We start from the raw sequence: 13933 nt of genomic DNA, 5'->3' as shown, positions 1-13933 counted from the left end.
CCCATAACTCTTAAAAATGCTGGGTTGCTTTAACCCAATTTTGGGTAAAATATGGACAAACCCAGCCATTGGGTTACATTTTTAAATTACATTTTGAACCCAATGGCTGGGTTTGTCCATATTTTAAAACAACAGAAAACTTTTGCATTTTATAAAAAAAAAATGTAGGTGATATCAGGTTTTATTATCCTTGTGGGGACATTTGGTCTCATAATGTAATATAACGTGTGCACACACACACACAGAGACTGCAGCGGCTTGTGACCTGATTTTGGCCTTGTCGTTTTTGACAGTCAGCTTGGCTTGAGTTTTACAGGAAGTGGCACTGCAGTACAGAGTGGCACAGACCCTCAGGTCAAGCCTAAGTCTAGAAGAACAAAATGCTCTTTCATATAATATTATATCATATCGTAACAAAGTCATGATTATACTGGGTGGCGGTCCAGGACACATTTTAAGGGGCCGTACAGTACACAAAAATGTACAGAATAGCCATTTATTACAACCAAAAATAATACAATAACCAATACCAATTACACATACCTTTCAAAAGTTTGGGGTAAGTTTTTCTTTAGAGATATTATTGAGTCCGTTTTCAATATGGATAATATGAAATGTTTCTTGAGCATCAAATCTGTATATTAGAATGATTTCTGAAGGATCACGTGCCACTGAAGACTTGAGTAATGATGCGGAAAATTCATTTTTGCCATCACAGGAATAAATTACACTTTCAAATAGAAAAAAAGGTATTTCAAAATGTAATAAATGTCACAATTTTACTGATTTTGCTGTATTTTTGATAAAAAAATAAAGTAAAAATGCAGCCTTTAGGAGTATAAGTGACTTCTTTCTGACCCCAAACATTTGCACAGAAGTGTAAGTCTATTGGAGTTTTCTCTTTATTGAATAAATTAATCATAAAAGTGTTTAAAAAAAATACTAAATTCGTCTTCATCAATACAACAGCAATACTACTTCTTACAACTAAAAGTTGTAAAAAGTAGAAAATAAATAATTCAGTCACCCATTCATAATATACTGTAGGCAAATTCTATTCTTAAGCTAAACCCCTCTATTTTAGCTTTATCTACTCATTCCCATACCTTGTTTTTCAGACCATAAACTTTGCTGTACCTAAAAAATAACTATAACACACTGTACTGTTTATAATAACAGAATAAAAGCATGATGAACCAAAGAAAGCTTGCAAGTAAGACGAAACATATAAAAGAGTCTACAGGAAAGAAATGTCTATTAAAAACTAAGAGGCCAAATTGGGGCAGCCTGCTGCCAAAAGGTCAAGTATCTTTGAGTTCAGAGGGCGATCGAGTTCCTTTGCAGAACGTTTTACATTTACATTTTTCAATAAAAACAGCTTAACAGTAACTTTTCGTTGAAACAGCATGCGAGTGTGAAAGGGTAGGCAGACTTTTGAGTGGGTTAATTGACAGAAAGGGTGCAGTCAGAGGTCAGACAGATAACAGTGACCTCGAGCTCATGATAAGCGGAGCTTCATTAAGATAAGAGCCAGCAGCAGGCCTCTGATCAGGGCCCATGACTCCAATGATAACCACCCTTCTTCTGTCTGTCTCTCTCTATCCGTCTGCAGAGCCTGAACAAACTTCACGTAAGCTCCCTAAGAGCTTGTAATCTCCAGATGACATGAAATAAAGTTTTGAAATATTAGAGTATTTGACCTTCATAAAGAGGAGAGCAAAACATACTTTTGCACCTGCGGAGGGCCTGCGAAAAATAAAGACATGCAGATGCTCGTTTAGTATAATAAAAACATGCACAATAGATCTATAAATGAATCAAAAATGCTTAATTCACCCGCCATATAGATATATGTGTGCTTTTATTTGATTATATGCATTTATGCATGTCCTTACATGGGGTTTAAGAGGTTTATGTACACGCTGTGTGGATCAGAAGAAAGCAGACTACTGTACTGTAAGTAAAGTAAAATGGTAATACAGTTTACTGAGAGACACACAGCAGGATATAAACAGGTGAGTGACTGGAAAGTAGATCGATGTGATGTTTGCAGGCAGAGATGATAGGTGACTGGAAGACAAGATGATCAGAAGACAGAAGATAGGATTGGATGGGACGGGACAGGTAAGCATCCACAGGTTGGTAGTCGGGCAAGTGTTATGGAGGAACTGCATGCTGCCACAACACGTTTTACATTAATTCAAGATTAAGATCATTTTTGGCTTCAATATCTTGTGGAAAAGAGGTTTTCCCCTAGCGCAAGATATTGAGCAGTACGAGAGATCCATACAGCCATTTCTGTGAATCTAGTTGTCTTTCTTTTTTAAACCAAGAGTCATTTTCTCCACCTCTTCCAAGAGTGAAAATCCTTCCTTTTTCTGCTATGGCATGTAAATAAGGTCATGTTTAATTAGACACGTTTTCTTTTTCAATGATGCTCGGCACTTCAGAGCGGAGAAGAAGCTTCCAGAAAGGGTCACGGGGAGCAAGAAACACAGCGGATATGAAAAAAGGGGGTTTATTAAAGAAGCGGTAGGCAAGCAGTGATTTAAGAAGATCAGAGAGAGGCCTTGGATGTGTGTGAAATTTGCTCGACACGCTGAAATGACTTGTTCATTTTTAGTGAGCTGGCAGATGTCTTGCCTGTGCTGCGTGTGTGTGTGTGTGTGGGCAGATTTTACATCAGCAAGTAAGAGTGTTATAGCTAATTTTGGCCACTCCTGTGGAAAGCAGTCATCATAGACATGACAAAACCGCTTCTCCATGGATAGCACTGTCAAGCTTTAAATGAACACACACATATATATATATATATAAGCACACATGTATAGACAGCACAAGTAGCAACAAAGCATTTAAAAATGAGAATAATATTAAATGACATACCATTTTAATGTCACACTGGAAAGAGTAAATCATATGTGCAGAATACACTGCGGCAGTGACATCAATGTCATGTTTTGCAAAAACAATGATAAAGCCGTTTTAAAGGCTTTTACTGGGGAAAAAAAATGTATATGCAAAGAGCCAGTAATTACAGTGTTGACCCTTCTTCTTCATAACCTCGCTCTGGCATGCTGCTGGATATAAGCTTCTGAGCCAAATCCTGACTGATTGCGAACCATTTTTGCATTTTTTCCTGGATAACTTTTGGATTCACATTTGTGTTGTTTACATTATATGGACTTGCGCGTCCATTGCCAAAAAAAAAAAAAAATGGCTGGGATCACTGGTACCGCTCCATCTTTCAGTTTCAAACGATCTGCAAATCCAGTGTCGACCTAGGCTTTGTTTTTAAAAACATTCGGCACCGAAATGCCAGAAACAATCAAAAACACTGTCCTGAACAAACAAACTGCATCCACTGTTCCCTTAACGCTGTTTTTTTGGGAAGCTGAACAAGCTTAAAGGAGTAGTTCACTTTTTTTTAAAAAAAACTTTTGCTGATAATTTACCTCACCCCCATGTCATCCAAGAGGTCTATGTCTTTCTTTCTTCAGTCGAAAAGAAATTAAAGTTTTTGATGAAAACATTCCAGGATTTTTCTCCATATAATGGACTTCAATGGGGACCAAACGGTTCAAGGTCCAAAAGAGAGTTTCAGTGCAGCTTCAAAGGGCTTTAAAAGATTTCAGACAACGAATAAGGGTCTTATCCAGCGAAACGATCGCTCATTAAAAAAAAAAGTTTACGTTTTATAAGCTCAAATGGTCAAACGGAAAAGATTCGTTCATTTTGATGATCGAGTTAGAACAGGAGAGTCACGAATGCGCATCACAGAACAGAGCAAGGCGAGCATTTGAGCTTATAAAACTTAAACTTTGTTGTTGTTTTTTTTTTTTAAATGAGCGATCGTTTTGCTTGATAAGACCCTTATTCATCGTCTAAAATCGTTTAAAGCCATATGGACAGTTTGCAGTTTGCACTGAAACTCTCTTTTGGACCTTGAACCGTTTGGTTCCCATTGAAGTCCATTATATGGAGAAAAATCCTGAAATGTTTTCATCAAAAACCTTAATTTCTTTTCGACTGAAGAAAGAAAGACATGGACATCTTGGATGACATGGGGGTGAGTAAATTATTTGTGACATTATTTTGTGGTCTAAAAACATGAACCCCGAAGGAGTGAAACTCATTTTTGGAAACTTTGGCCATGTTTACTCTGAGAATCCAATTCTTTAACAGTGTAAATAGAAATGATGCATGAAATAGCATTAGACATCCCCTTTAAGTCACAACTACAAAACAAAAGTAGCAATTGTAAGACTGTAAGCTGCAATTAAGTCAAGAAGGAAGTATAATATGCTAATGTTCTATTTCCAGCATAGCCTTAGTACATATTCATATTCATCAGACCTTTCACAGGCTGTCTATGTAGATTAGGATCTCTTTACAGGAGGTAAAAACAAGTGCAGAGTTGGTCAGATCTGTCCACACCTGATAACAGACAGGAAGTGCAGACTGTCCCCCCTCAAATCCAAACATCCTTGCCCTGAATAAAACTCAGTATATCTATCCGATTCCCTCTTAGAGGGCTCAGTGACAACAGATAAGGGCACGGGTGGACATAATATTGACACAAGCATGTGCTCATTTTGTATTTAACAAGAGAACGAGATTCTTTAGGAAGCAAAACATAAAGTTCCCGCAAATGCTGTTGCTCTGCTGAGACGGTTCTTGTGAAGTGTATTAAGCTGAATTAATGATGCATTCATGAATATTTAGATGTTCAAGAGATACAACTAAAGACAGAAAATCCGTGTCATGCAAGCAGACATCTTGTTCAGAGGGGCATTTATGAGAATTATTCACAATTTTCGAGATGAAAGAACAAATATTGGGCTTTTGTTCTATTGTTCGTGACAAAAGCAACCTTCATTTGCAACTAAAATGGGCTTCTCCTTTCAAATCTGTTGGTTTCCGGAGCCTGAGGGAAATAAAGTCACTTCTTAGAGCCACAATCGCTTTGGTTCATCAGAGTTATCAGCGCTGAAAATGAAATGCAAGAGCACCTCTTCACCCTGTCACCATAGCAGAGCTGTTGTGTTGCATGACCCACAAAGCACACCGGATGGAAAGCAGAAAAGAAATCTTGATGAAAGCCCCGTGAACAACATTTTATTGCATGCACAGTTGGGAAATCAGGTTGAATATGGTGGGACGCACTTGTTTTTGTCTTCAAACATATGGAGATCACTGAGCTTATCTGAACAGACCTTGTATTTGAGTTCTGACACGGTCAGTCTGGATGTGTTCACCCAAAAATAAACAACTGTTGTCATCATTTGCTCACCATCATGTCATTCCAACTTGTGTAAATTATTTAGAAATTAAATTAAAAGAAAATATTTAGTGTTCATGCTGCTCTTTTTAATACATTTCCTTTTTTGAAGTCTAAGTACATATTTAATACTGTTTTTAATTAATCACTGTTTTTAGCAAAGGATTAAACTAATTCAAATGGACAGTAATATTTACATTTCAAATAAATTTGGTTGTTTCTATGAATAATCCTGAAAGACAATTGATCAAAGAGACGCTAATCAGCGCTAATTCAGCACCAAATCCACATATTAGAGTGATTTCTGAAGGATCATGTGACTGAAGACTGGAGTAATGATGTAAAATACAGTATTTTAAAATGTATTGAAAAAGAACATTTTTAATTGTAGTAATATTTATCTGCTGTATATTTGATCAAATGGATGCAGCCTTGGCAAGCATAAGAGGCAAATTATAAAAGCATTTTAAAAAGAATTACAGACCCCAAACTTTTTGGAAAACAAACAGAAAAACAAAACATAAAAGTACCATACATGTGGCGTTATGAACGACTTGTGCTCTATATCCCAATCTTCTGAAGCCATACCATTTTTAAATCATGAAAAGTTAATCTTATTTATCAGTTCTCAAATCTCGTTGGCGCTTGATGCGTACATTCAAAGCTAAAGCACCATGGCGTGACCACAATGATTGAAACATTATTAGTTCTCATCATTAACATGAGGGCGAGTAAATGATGACAGGGTTTTAAATCCAAAAATCCTCCTATATAGAATTTAGGATTATTTGCATTTTTATTGAAGCTTAAAGTCACCATGAAACCAAAATTGACAAGGAATATATATATATGAGTATATATATATATATATATATATATATATATATGTCAATTTTGGTTTCATGGTGACTTGAAGCCTATGCATTTTATCTATGCATAGATATATCATTTATACAGTGTGTGCATGTATATATATATATATATATATATATATATATATATGTATATATATGTATGTGTATATATACATACATATACATACACACTGTATAAATAATTTATTTATGCATATCATTTTATTTTATTTTTTTAAATGAATGAGCCCTCATAATATTTTATAAAAACAACTTCCCCTCCCTCTTGCAGCGACGTCTCTCGTCTTCTCTGATGACGTGTTTACTGTCGCTACACTGATTAAAAATGATTTTGTGGTGAAGTAAATACAGAAAAAAAAACTATGTAATTTCTACATGGAAAAGTTAGTTCAGGCAAGAATAAAAAAAAGTTCTATATTAGTACTCAATTCAAGCATGTAGAACTTAATTTTACAATGTTTTAATTATGATTTTCACTGTTTTCCAGCTGTATTTACAATGTTTTATCATTTAGTAACATAACATTTTGTGACATTTGGAGGTCATTTGAAAGGTCATGGAAAACGATTTGCAGATACAGATTCATGAAAACACAAAATGTTTTGAAGTTGTGTGTGAATGAGGAAGACATCACCATCAGGTGGCCTCGTCACCTCAGCTGAATTCACAAAATATTTTAGCATGTTGAACAATCTGACAGTAATACGTTTGCCAAGAAAGGCCATGACTTGAAAGTGTTTCCACTCCTACAGTATTTCTTCAGTTTTATAATCAAATGCATTTAATTATGACCGTAACACGCCAGCGGCAAGAAAAGATTGTAGGCAGGAGGTGAAAGTGAAAGGCCGACACATGTTTGTATACATGTGTAGATCGTAACAACGCTCCCTGAAATATTCTGGGAAGTGGTTCAAGGGAAATCACAAATAGAGGCATATTAAAAATGATGTGGGAAAAATACATTTGCCAAGATGTGAATTTCAGTTCGAGGTCACATGCAAACACAATCTATTTGTAAAGCACTGGAACATTAACACCTTGGGCAACACTAAAGCTCTTCAGTCACCGGTGTGTGCTACCGTCCTCTAACTTTACACACATTTTATATGTGATTTAAAGGGATGGTTCACTTTTAAATTAATTTTTGATATGATGGAGGTGTCTTTGTTTCCACATTAGTTTCAATTTTGATATTTTTAGGTCAAACCGTTCTTGTCTGTCAATCATATAATGGAGGTCTATGGTCACCACCTCAAAGAGCATGCACAGAGAAGTCCAAATTAAACATGATTTAATGACTCACAAAAATACATTTCAAAGTGAACTATCCCTTTAATACCACAAAATTAACTAATATGATTTATTTACTGTTTTTTTGTTTTGTGAACATTTTCTCTAACAAATTAAAGCATAAATTAAACGCCGCACTACAGTTCTCAAAGTGAGCAATGAAAACTAGAATTCATTAGACTAAAAACACTGCGGAAAAGGATGCATTTACTCACAATAATTACCAGGCATGCACAAAATTAAATGTTCATCTTAAAAGGCGATTATGCTTTTTGCTGCTCCAAAAAAAGTTAGTCTACTGTTTTTATCACTAGTGAATTACTTTATCTACCTACACATTCGTGTGAGTAATGGGGAATTGCAGGACTCAATTTTTCTTTCTCATCACTGAGACTGTAAGATAATGAAAGAGAACATTGTTAACGTCATATTTATTCTCATTAGCAAGTGGCTCATTAGCTGTAAGTGTGTCCCCTCAAGCATCATTATCATGTGATGTAGAGAGCAGCAGCGGGCGGTCCTGGTGAAAGAATTACCCAAAACTGCTACATACCAGAGACAAACAATAAAAAATAATTACATTTATGTAACCGGCTAAGGCTTCTTTCCATGCATTAGAAATGCCGGTGTTTATAGAGAGCGCAGCAGGAATGGTTCACTGTTTACATACTGTAGCAGTAAGCCTCTTTCCAGAATCATTTCTTTATGTGCATCTCTGGAAGGACATTTAAGGATAAAATGAGGACTCTCATTCGTATGCACAAACTTGCATATTCAGTATTCCTCTCCATTTCGAGGGCAAGCAAATATGTTTTTTCCATGCACAGATCCATTTTTAGCTATTTACATTTTTATTACCCTCGCACATACATCAATTCTAGGTTTACACCTTAATTAACATCAGACTGTCATCAGAGTATCTTTCATTTCACGTCAAGTCAGAGCCCTCCAGAGGACGACACCACCATTGCAGTGCAGCAGAACCTACAATCTCCAGTAAAAACACACTTAGAGGAATAGTTCAGCCTGAGACTTAAACAAAATTGGCCATCATTTACTCGCCGATCCAAAAAAATAATAAAAAAGAAAAAATGTTAGGCAGAATTTTTATGAAACCAATATGGAAGGACACAGGAAAACGGCAACCAATAAACTTTGTTGTTATTACTAAAACTCGCAAAATATGTGCTGATTATTGAAATAAAATAAAACGTACATAAATCACTTTAAAAATGTGTACTAAAATGACTAGAAATATAAAAGCTACTAAAGTGAATTTAAAATATTATTTTGCAGGGAAATCACCTGGATCATTTAGTTTATTTAGTAAAGAGTCACTATACAGGGGGGACTTTAAATAGACTTAGGTTATGGTTAGGTGTTAAGCTTCGGGTTAGTGGAATAAGTTGACTAGCTGCCAAGTTACTTGTAGTCAGTAGAAAATCTATTGGGGGACCAACAAAATAAAGTGTTAGCAAATATTAATTAGAGAGTCTAGCTGACATATCTGTCTAGAGTGGACTTTCGAAATAAAGTGTTGCCAATTAAAGTAATAAATACATTCTTATCCATTCAAGTAAAAAAGGGTTGTCAAAACAAGCCAAAAAGCACCATAAAAGCGGCCCATATTGTAAGTCTTCTGAAACTAAATGATAGCATATGCATGGACCAGATTATACCAGTGATATGATGTCAAACCTGACAAACTATTTCAACGCACACAAATGCAAGTGAGATTACACACCAAGATCATTTCAATGAGATAATTTTTTTTAAATGGTACTTTTACTTTTAAAAGCAACGCTTTACAATATTGCGCTACTCCCTAAAATAGTAACTAATTGTGTTACTTGGTTACTTTTTATGGAAAGTAATGTTACATTGCGTTACTTGTTTGTTTTTAATAACAAGAAAACAAAAACAAAAGTTCTATTTTAGGCAAATGTAAATGGCCTCTCAGACCAAGAGTGAAATGAATAAGCCTCAGGCTGAAGGAAATGCAATATCCCGTCTGTACAGTAGAGGGCGCCGATCAGCCCTGCGGACATTCGGGATAGGAGAAGAAAGTTCAACATTCATCCTTTAGCAAAAGAAAAAGAAAAATGGAACACAAATGTGGTGCTTAACTAAAGTCATTTTTTGTTTATTATGGTTGAATTGGATCATTGAAGATCAGCAGCAAAGGCATAGGTTAAAAGTGAGATTAAATACATATCATTTAAAGGGATACTCCCCTTTTTTTTGGAAATAGGCTAATTTTACCACTCCCCCAGAGTTGGGTTTTACCGTTTTCAGATGTTTTTAGCCGATTTTCTGATATTTAGAAGAATATCATGCAGTAACCAGACAGTTTCTGGTCTCATTGACTTCCATAGTATATTTTTTCCTACTATGGAAGTCAATGAGACCAGAAACTGTCTGGTTACTGATATTTTTCTAAATATCAGAAAATCGGCTGAATACATTCGAAAACGGTAAAACTCAACTCTGGGGGAGTGGTAAAATGAGCCTATTTCCAAAAAAAAAGTGGAATATACCTTTAACATTGGATTATTGCAGATTGATGTAATATTCTGAGTTTGCATTTTACTGTTTTTTGTTCATTGTATAGAATCTTGTGATATACCTATTTTTAAAAAGTAAAAAAAAAAAATTTGAGGGGGGGTGGGGGATTTAATAGTGCATTATTTGACTCTTGAAAAAAGTAATCTGATTACGTACAAGAACTCACGTTACTTGTATATGCGGTACCCCCAACACTGAATTAGAAGTGCAGTGCATGTGTTCATATCCAGGTAAAAACATTTCCAGACACTGTTCCCCCTTCTTTTCCCCATAGTATTGTCTCCCTGCTGTGTGTTTATCCAATAAAGAGTAACTTTGTTTGGCTCTTTTTTTGGTGTGACATCCTTAAATGGAGATCAAGCTATCTGGGTTGTGAATCGCTCTCCTGTGAGTTGTCTACCTTTATCTCTGCACGCGAGCTGCCTAGAACAGCAGGTGGCACGAGTTGTTTACCGGCACATGTATTTTTTGACACATGACAAATGACCGGTGTCATACTAGCTCATATGTGACAGGCACATTCTGCATGAGTATGGCGGGTCGTCTCCCCGTGTCTCTGGGCTCTCTGTCTAATGATGATTTATAGGGCTCATTGCGCCCACGGCCTCGGCCATGCCTCTGTCTTCATCATTTATATTCTCTCGCTGTTCGCCTCGGCTTTGCTTGCCTAGGTGGCCTAATTCCACACACGTATACACACGCCGACACTTTCACTTTTGCTAAAGTTTATATAATAGACTACCTTACTTGAATGTCTCTGTTCCTTTAACTTACGTAGCTCTCCCCTCTGCGCTAGTGTTGTTTATTAAACTTACTTAGCTCTTGGGATGGTGTAAATCTCAGGATATACACCTTTAATAAACAAAAAAAAAACTATGTTTTAAGTTTTATTAATATGACATATTGCCAAATTTTGAAATACTGAAATTATTTTCTGTAATTGGCAGAAAATAATTTCAGTATTTCAAAATAAGAGTCACCTAAACATTAATCATAGTAAAGTTGTCTGTGGTTATATCTGACCTTTCAACTTTTAGTCTAATGACCATTTAAACCTGTGCAAGTATCTAGAAACGTAGTTCAAACGTAGTTCACGTGGACCATTTCACAAGAAATCATTAAATTAGTAGTGTTTTATTTTATTTATTTATTTTTTAATTTTTTTGTAATTTAGTGTTTATTTATTTTGAAAAAAGTTGACAACATTTTGTACAATAAGAAAGAAAGCTTATATGGCTTAAATTAGTAGTGTTTTAAACTGACAGCACTAGTTTTTAAAGTGGGTGAGAAAAACTAATTTCCAATATATCTACTAAGAAAAAAAATATTTATATATTATACACACACATATATTATGAACGTACTGTATATTTCTATTACTATAACTATTACTATTATTCACTAATATGTAAATTATTTGCTTGAGAACCGACAACATCAAATCTTATATTTAAATGTTGTGGTCCATTGCATCAAAATGTTATAAACCAAATAATAAACTAAATCTAATACTAATATTTTTTAGCAATAATAATAAAATTCCATTAACAACAACAACAACACAAAAGCTGATTTTATAATGAGTGAATTACTGTAAATATATGTTGGTGTCTTTTTACGACAAAACTATTGTTATAATATTTCAGACTGCGCTGATGAAGCTAAAACCCGTAATATCCCTTCGTATAAAATAGAGACACAATGATAGTATTGTGTCTTTTGTGTACTTCCTGCTGTGTGCAACTGAGGGATAAAAAAAGAAAGACAATAAAAGATCAATTCACAAAAGCATAAAAATAAACTGTGTCTGTGCTTTGTGATATTAAGCATCTGCATCTTATCATAGCTTTTACTTCTGAGAGTTTACTGTGACTACACACACACACACACAACGTGCAAGGGACATGCAGCAGGGAGATGATAGGTTTAATTAACAAACAGCCGACTGTGTGTTAGTGAGAATTTACAAGCGAGGTGAATATTTAGATGGAGCGCGAGTCTGACAGTCACGTGGTCAAGACAATGCAAATCTGCCTTATCGAAACACCACAGATCCGACAATAAAGCAGCGGAGAAGCAACAAGACAAAAGAAGAGAGATAGATAGAGCGAGGGAGAGCAAGAAGGGCAGAAAGCAGAGTAAAGGGGGTTTGTGGAGAGGGAGACACTTCATATCCTTCTCATTACAGTAAATGAGAAACACAAACAGGGAGTGTGTGCTGGACAGAGCTAATGAGCCCAGAGAGCTGAGGTAATTACATCAGGGATGACACGCCATCAATAACACGACCTGATCCCAAGCTCACAGTCTTGACACCTAATCTAGCAAACACAGAATTAACATGCCACATGCTGTAAACACACACATACTCTAAAAACAGGGAAAATCCTGAAACATTAGTAAACATAAGGAATGAAATGCTAGCATGATTCAAATGACTAAACACTCGTTTTGATTTATTTAAATATAGGAGCCGATGAAAAATATGAACAAAACAAGTTATATAAAGGTCTAAAAACCATAAACAGGTTTCACAAAATGAGACTACGAGGACTAGGGTTGGGTATCGAGAATCGAGTATCGATTGGAACCGAGACTAACTTTTCGTTTTTCCCGGAATCGTTCAAAAGTTAAAATTTCAAATCCTAGTTTTGATATTCACAGTCCGCCGAGCGGAAGAAGAAACCGCTGAACACCAACGAAGAAGCGTCTAGCGGAAGTGTTCATAACCGCGCGAGTCGAACATGAGTAGCTTACGTCGGCGGTCCAAAGTGTGGCTTCACTTTTCTTAAAAAATAACGAAATCTCGGCAAAATGCAAAATTTGTGACAAAAGGAGTATTCGTGACAGCAGGAGTATTTCCTTCAGAAAGACCGTTGGTTAGCAAGGTTAGCTAAACTTTTTTGACCCTGCCTCTTAAAAGAATCGGAATCGAGAATCGTTAGGAACCGGAATCGAAACAAGGAATCGGAATCAGAATCGTTCAAATTCAAACGATACCCAACCTTAACGAGGACACACGGATGTCATAGTCTTTAAGATATAGGCCTAAAGGTTATATACATCGAATCGAGAGGTATTGGACCAGGCAACGTTTTACTGTCTATATTTGGTCCATTTTTACTGTTTCCTTTCTATCAGCTCGATCCAGTCTGGACATTCTCCTCTGACCTCTGGCATCAACAAAGCATTTATGCTCACAGAACTGCCGCTCACTACATATTTTCTCGTTTTCGGACCATTATCTGAAAACATTAGAAGGTTGTGCGTGGAAAAATCCCAGTAGATCAGCAGTTTCTGAAACACTCAGTATGGCACCGACAACCATGCCATGTTCAAAGTCACTTAAATCACCATTCTTCCTCAGTTTGAACTTTGACCGTCTCTCTACATACCCTAAATGCATTGAGCTGCTGCCGTGTGATTGGCTGATTGGAGATTTTCTTTTTTTCTTGAAATGCTGGGAGACTTTATAGACAGTTTATACTGAGTGGACAAATATCCTGCCAAAACATTATCAATAAAGGATAATGTTGTGAAAATCTAGGCCTGAGGGATCCATTACATGAGCTCTTCTCAGCCGAACCACCAAACTTTTGCTTTGCAGCTCAAATGAATGCCAAGCAGAAGCTTTCTTTGCCATCGGTCAACCAGAAAAGCCTTTCTCCATCCCTGATCCAGTGGAGCATGTTCTAATTAATGAGGCTTAATTCATTAGACATTGTAAATAATCCAGAATACAATGAAGATTTTTTTTTTTATATATTATGGTAATCACATTTTACAGTAAATGTATTATTATATTACAATCAAATATTTAAATGTTAGTTACAAAAGAAAATACTTGGAGCAAAAACATTTCAAAATGCTGTAAACTTGATCATTTCAAAAAGAAAGCGCTTTTGATAGATTTTTACTTTCT

This window comes from Pimephales promelas, chromosome 23, assembly GCF_988280905.1.
Source record: "Pimephales promelas chromosome 23, fPimPro1.hap1.1, whole genome shotgun sequence".
NCBI lineage: Eukaryota > Metazoa > Chordata > Actinopteri > Cypriniformes > Leuciscidae > Pimephales > Pimephales promelas.
The sequence above is the reverse complement of the archived record's forward strand: the minus strand, read 5'-3'. Positions refer to the sequence as shown.